Source organism: Macaca thibetana, chromosome 6, assembly GCF_024542745.1.
Source record: "Macaca thibetana thibetana isolate TM-01 chromosome 6, ASM2454274v1, whole genome shotgun sequence".
In the NCBI taxonomy this organism is placed as follows: domain Eukaryota; kingdom Metazoa; phylum Chordata; class Mammalia; order Primates; family Cercopithecidae; genus Macaca; species Macaca thibetana.
The window spans coordinates 26182530-26189204 of record NC_065583.1 but is presented as its reverse complement, the minus strand read 5'-3'; the positions used below and the strand labels follow the sequence as shown (position 1 = coordinate 26189204).

Here is a 6675-nt window from a genome sequence, read left to right as displayed (position 1 = left end):
TTTCTATTTCTATGGAAACCCTGTTTAAATTTTGATTAGAAATTCATTAAAGTTATAGATTTTCAGTCTTTTTAAAAATTTTTAAATTTTTACCTTTCTTCCTTTTCTGAGACTCCTTTTATTTGTATTTCAAATGCAAATATTTTCCACATATGTACTTACAATTATTAAATCCCTTTTGATGAACTGACCCCTTTATATAAGGACCTTATCTCTTTTTACAGTTTTTGTCTTCAAATCTACTTTGTCTGATAAGTAGATATACTGCTTTTTTCGGTTTCCATTTGCCTGAATTGTCTTTTTCTATTTCTTTATTTTTAGCCCATCTCTGTTTTAATACATGAAGTAAATTTCCTGTAGGTAGCATATAGTCGGGTCTTGTGTGTGTGTGTGTAACTTATTCAGCCTCTTCATGTCTTTTGATTAATTTATAATTTACCCCATTTCTATTCAGTGTTATTATTGATAATCAAGGACTTGCCACTGCCATTTTATTTGCTTTCTGGTTGTTTCGTTGATCCTCTCTTTCTTTTATCCTTTTCTCCTGACTTCCTTTGTATAAAAGTAATTTTTTTTGGCCGGGCGCGGTGGCTCAAGCGAGAAATCCCAGCACTTTGGGAGGCCGAGACGGGCGGATCACGAGGTCAGGAGATCGAGACCATCCTGGCTAACACGGTGAAACCCCGTCTCTACTAAAAAAAAAAAAAAATACAAAAAACTAGCCGGGCGAGATGGCGGGCGCCTGTAGTCCTGGCTACTCGGGAGGCTGAGGCAGGAGAATGGCGTAAACCCGGGAGGCGGAGCTGAGATCCGGCCACTGCACTCCAGCCTGGGCGACAGAGCGAGACTCCGTCTCAAAAAAAAAAAAAAAAAAGTAATTTTTTTCTGACAGTATGTTTTAATTTCTTGCTTTTTATTTTGTGTGTATTACATGGTTTTGTTTTGTGGTTAATGTGAGGCTTGCAAATAACATCTTACAATCAATTGTTTTAAACTGATGACCACTCTGATTACAAAGAATAGAAAAACAAGCAAATAAAGAGAAAACTAAACAAAAAACAAAAAACACCTCAACAATTAGGACTGAACTGTCAGGGAGGGAGGCAGTTAGCGGGCTTTAGCTCCTTTTCTGGCAGGGGTAGATATGAAACGGTTTAAAGGACTGGACCAAAGAAGAGGAAACTCTACCGGCACAGGAGAAAAGGGATCGGTTGTCCTTGTTTTTTTTTTGGTCTTTTCTTCATTTGAAGATTAAGTATTGGAGCCATGGGAATAAAGTTTCAATGTCCTTGATTTTTTTTTTTTTGACATTGTCATTAACAACCTGCTGGAAGAGTTGTCTTTGAATTATTTTCTGATGTGTGCCCCAAAACAAGTGAGAAGTTTAGTTGTCTTTGTACAGGTGAAAAGGGGACAGAGAAATCAACTCAGAGCCATTACATTGTAAGAGTTGTCTCTTTCACAGAGTTGTCAAGGACTTTATGGTTTAAGGTGGTGACTTCAGTGAAGGAAATGGACGAGGAGGGGAATCTACCTAAGAAGGATTTTTTGAAGACAAGAATTTTGCTGTCAAAAACAACAAAGAATTTCTCTTGTCAACGGCCAACAGAAGGAAGGATACAAATGGTTTACAGTTCTTCGTAACAATGAAACCAACTTCTCATTTAGATGGGTGTCATGTTGTTTTTGGACAAGTAATCTCTAGCCAAGAAGTTGTAAGAGAGAGAAAACCACAAGACGGATGCCGCTAGCAAAGCATTTACAGAGGTACAGATACTTAGTTGTGGAGAGGTGATTCCCAAATCTAAAGTTAAGAAATAAGAAAAGAAAAGGTATAAATCATCATCATCTTCCTCCTCCTCATCTAGTGACCAAGATAGCTCAAGTGATTCTCAGTTCTCACCTGATTCCTGTGATTCCGAAAGTGCTTCTGAAGAGAAATCAAAGAAAAGGAAAAAAAAAAAAATCGGAAAAAATCCCAAAAACACAAGAAGGAAAAGAAGAAGTGAAAGAAAAGCAAGAAGAGTGCATCTAGTGAGAGTGAAGCTGAAAATCTTAAAGCACAACGCCAGTCTACTGTCTGTCCAGAAGAGAGAGTACCTGAAAATAGATTCCTAATGAGAAAAAGCCCTCCTAAAGCTGATGAAATGGAAAGGAAAAGCCAGAGAGGGAGAAAGAGAAAGAGAATGTAATCCATCTAACTCCCAGCCTGCTTCATACCAGAGATGACTTTTAGTTACTAGATCTGGCAGGAAAATTAAAGGAAGAGGATCAAGGTGTTATCGAACTCTTCCAGATCCAGATCAAGGGACTGTTTCAGCCTTAGTGAGACTCCTGCACATTGGAGGCAAGAGATGCAGAGAGCTCAAAGAATGAGGGTATCAAGTGGTGAAAGATGGATCAAAGGGGATAAGAGTGAGCTGAGTGAAATAAAAGAAAATCAGAGAAGTCCAGTTAGAGTAAAAGAGAGAAAAATAACTAACCACAGGAATGTATTTGAGAGTCCAAACAGAAAAAATAGAAAGGAAAATAAAGTTACAGACTGTAAATCTAACAGCAAAGAGAGACATCAGAAGAAATTCAGAAAAAGATGATAAATATAATACAAACAAAGTAAAGGGACAAATCTAAAATTAAGAGTAAGAGCAAAGAGAAATCAAAGAGTAAAGAAGGATATTCAAAACATAATAGACATGAGGAAAAGAGGATGAGATCAAGGAGCAAAGGAAGGGATCATAAGAATGTTAAAGAAAAAGTAAAGCAGCCTGATTCTAAAGGAAAAGATCAGGAAAGGGGTAGAAGTAAAGAGAAGTCTAAACAGTTAGAATCAAAGAGTAATGAGCATGATCATAGTAAAACTAAGGAAAAGGATAGATATACACAATCCAGGAGTAGAGAATGTGATGTAACTCAACATAAACACAGTTATAATAGCAGAACAGGAGAGCAAAGCAGAAGTAGGGACAGAAAAAGAAGAATGAGATCAAGAAGCCATGACAGAGATTGCAGCAGAAGAAAGGAGTACCATAGATACAGAGAACAGGAATACGGGAGAAGAGGATGGTCACAAAGCTGAGGGAGAAGAACACCACCAGGAAGATTAAGAAGTAAAGATAGGAGGAGAAGGAGGAGAGACCCACGGAGCTCAGAGAGGTCAAAACAGAAACCAAGAAAAATACAGAAACCAAGAAAGTAAGAGTTCACACAGAAAAGTAAGAGTTCACACAGTGAGAAAAGAATGTACCATAAAAGTCGTGATCGTAATAACCTCAAATAATAGCAGGGGGAAAAAAGGCTGATATAGATCAAAGTCCCTTCTCAAAAATAAAACAAAGCAGTCAGAACAATGAATTAAAGTCCTCCACATTGAAAAATAAGGAGGATGAGAAGATCAGATCCTCAGTGGAAAAAGAAAACCAAGAATCAAAGGGTCAAGAAATTGACCGTGTACATGAAAGAAATAAAAAATGTGATCATGAATCAAGCCCTGAAACAGATGAAGACAAAAGTGGATGAATGAGTTATATAAACTTATTTCCATTCTGTTTTGAATTTTAAGTTTGAGAGACTTGCTAGTGAATCTTCTTTATGTTGTTCCTTTTCATTGTTTTTGGGTTGTTTTATGTTTGCCCCTTTTTTTAATGTGGATTTCACTGAGTTGATCTTTTGATAATCTGCAATCTGGATAATTTGTACTGCTAAAGTTTTAATAAACTTGAAATCAGAAAAACAAAAACAAAACAAAAGACTCTACAATTTAACTCCATCCCTCTAACTTTTTGAATTCTTGTTGTCTCTATTTATATCTATCATACAATCTAGCAATCCCACTGCTGCATATATATCCAAAAGAAAGAAAACTGGGATATCAAAGAGATACTTGCACACTCATCTTTATTGCAGTACTATTCACAATAGCCAAGATATGGAATCAACCTGTTTGTCCATTAACAGATGAAGGGATAAAGAAAATGTGGTACATAGCCACAATGGAATATTATTGAGCCATAAAAAAAAATGAAATCCTGTCATTTGCAGCAACATGGATAGATCTGGATAACATGTTACGTGAAATAAGCAAGGCACAGAAAGACAAATATTGTGTGTTCTCACTCAAATGTGAGAGCTAAAAAAGAAACTGAACTCATGGAGATAGTGAGTAGAATGATGGTTACCAAAGGCTGGGAAAGGTAATAGGGAGAGGTGGGATAAAGAGGGAAAGGCTAATGTGTACAAAAATACACTCAAATAGAATAAGATCTAGTGTTTGGTAGCACAATTGATCTTATTATTAACAATACTTTATTGTACACTTCAAAATAACTAAAAGAGTAGGACTGAAATGTTATTAACACTAAGAAATGATAAATCCTTGAAGTGATGAATATCCTGATCATCCTGATTTGATCATTTCATATTGTATGCTTATATCAAAATATCACATGTACTCTACAAATATGTACAACTATTATGCATCCATAGTAATTAAAAAACACATCTTCTAGAGCTCTTTTGATTTGTATGTTAAATCTCTCATAGTCTTCTTCCAATTCATTTTCATCTTTTTTGTCTTGTGATTTTTATCTTTTTATGTGTTTCTTCATACTCTAAATTTTTTTCGGCCACTAAATCATGTCTCAGTAGTGATCTTGAACATCTTCTCCTTTAATTCATCTCCTAAATCATTTAGTTGGAAACTATTTCTTTTATTTCTGGAAAGTCCTCTTGAGGAATGAAAGTAGAAGGTAAAGGAAGTATACACAGATATCCCTAAGCTCTTATTTTTTTTCCTTTTCAAATTGTCATCTGTCTCTTCCAGCATCTATCAAAGGTTGGTTCTGTGTTTTGTTTGTTTTGATTGATCTTTCTGTCTCTGACTGCTACGCTGCTCTGAGGTATTGTTAACCTGGAGTACATCTCCCTGCTTTCCTGTCTCCTGTACTCACTCAGCCTGAAGGGTGGGAATGCTTCACTCACCTGTTAAAATATTTTTGAGGAGCCTGAGAGATCTGGTAGACACTAGGGCCTCTGTTTATCTGTCCCCTGGGTCCACAGATCTCTGTAAGTCAAACATTCCCAAGATGCACATTTTAGTTGAAATCCTTCTCCCAAGGCTTTCTCTCTCTCTCGCTCGCTCTTTTTCCTTAAGAGAAGTAAACCTTTATTTCCTTGTTCTGACAGTAGTCTTAATATGTCTTTCCAGTACATAACAAAGAAAGCCTTCCCTTTTATTCTCCCAAAGAAGCAGTTACACTCTGGAGCTTATATATAATTTTAACAAAGGCTGATAAATTGTGTGCTCCCTGGGTCTCCTGCAAATTTGCACTCAGCCACTAGAGTCCCAGCCTTTGATATAAATGAGATAAAATGATTTGAATTGAGAAGGAGAGTAGAGGAATTGCATTCAATCCACCATTTTCTAGGAATCTCCTACAGGCACATTTCCAGATCAGTACTTAGAGAACTATTTTTTTTAAGTGCTACAGAGAAACAGAGTCAGTTTTAGATTGGAATGTAACTCAGAGATCATCTATTCCAATGCCTCCTCTGATAAGTCTATTTCCTGTAAAACATCTTCGACAAGTAGTGGTCTAGCTCTGCTTAAAGATCTCCAGGGATTCTGAGCTTGAATATTCTTTCTCAAACTGACTCCAAATCTCACTTTAGGTTCAGATTCTCTTATTTTCCCTTCTCTTAAGACCCTAGAGAAGTTACCTTCATATCTTACCCAGAGTTGGATAGCCATTTTTCTTCCTTTTTGGACATTTTCCTGCTCATTAAAATTGCTATAGTTTCAAGAGAAGAAAAAGAACATTTGTAAACAAATCAACTTACTCACTCCCTGGACTCTTTGATAAGTTTTGACAAAGGAGGAGATTGAAGTAATTTACCAAAACAAAGATTTAGATTCATATTTTCTCCTTAGATTACATTGACTCACTCTATTGTTTTCCTGTCTCTTCACTTAAAGTACTACTTTTTTCCAACATGAAATGAGCTTTATAGTTTATTTCTGATTATGAACATGATTCAAGCTTATTGGGAAAAATGAACAATAAAAAGTATAAATAAGAAACAAACAAAAACCCCCAAACTCAAAATCTCAACATTGTGAAATGACCCTTTTCCCAAATATTTCTCAGTGTGTTTGTAATTTCACATAAGTGTTACATATTACACATGTTATTTTGTAATCTCTCCTTTTGTTTAACAAAATGCCATGAGTTTAGAGCCATACAGTTTTTAGTGGCTACTTAAAATTCCTTCGTATGAATGAACTATGATTTATTTACTGAGTAATTTAATTAATGGTGGCCATGTTTAGTTGTTTTCAGGTTGTTCATTTATTCTATCTGAACACAACAATGCTTCTCCAAGCTTTTCTGTGCACGTCTGATTATCCCCTTAAATTACTAACACTGAGAATCAACAGGCCAGAGAGCATACCCACTTAAAATGTTCATGCATACTGCCAAACTTTCCTTTAGAAAGGTAGTACATGTCCACCAAAAGTGCCAGCACTGGGCGTTGTCCATCTATTTCAGCCTGGTCAATCAGATGACTGAAAAATTATCTGTATTTTCTTTAGTCTTAATTTTTTTTTCTAATTATTATAGTCTTTGAATTATTCTAGATGAAGTTTAGAAGAGCTTTATTTTATGGAAAATTTTTTAT

The 6675-nt window shown here is 35.8% G+C and overlaps 1 pseudogene; it reads left to right on the top strand.

Annotated features, from left to right (window-relative positions):
* The first annotated feature begins 1266 nt into the window (after positions 1-1266).
* On the top strand, positions 1267-3537 carry LOC126956724 (peptidyl-prolyl cis-trans isomerase G-like; annotated as a pseudogene).
* The last annotated feature ends 3138 nt before the right edge of the window (positions 3538-6675 follow it).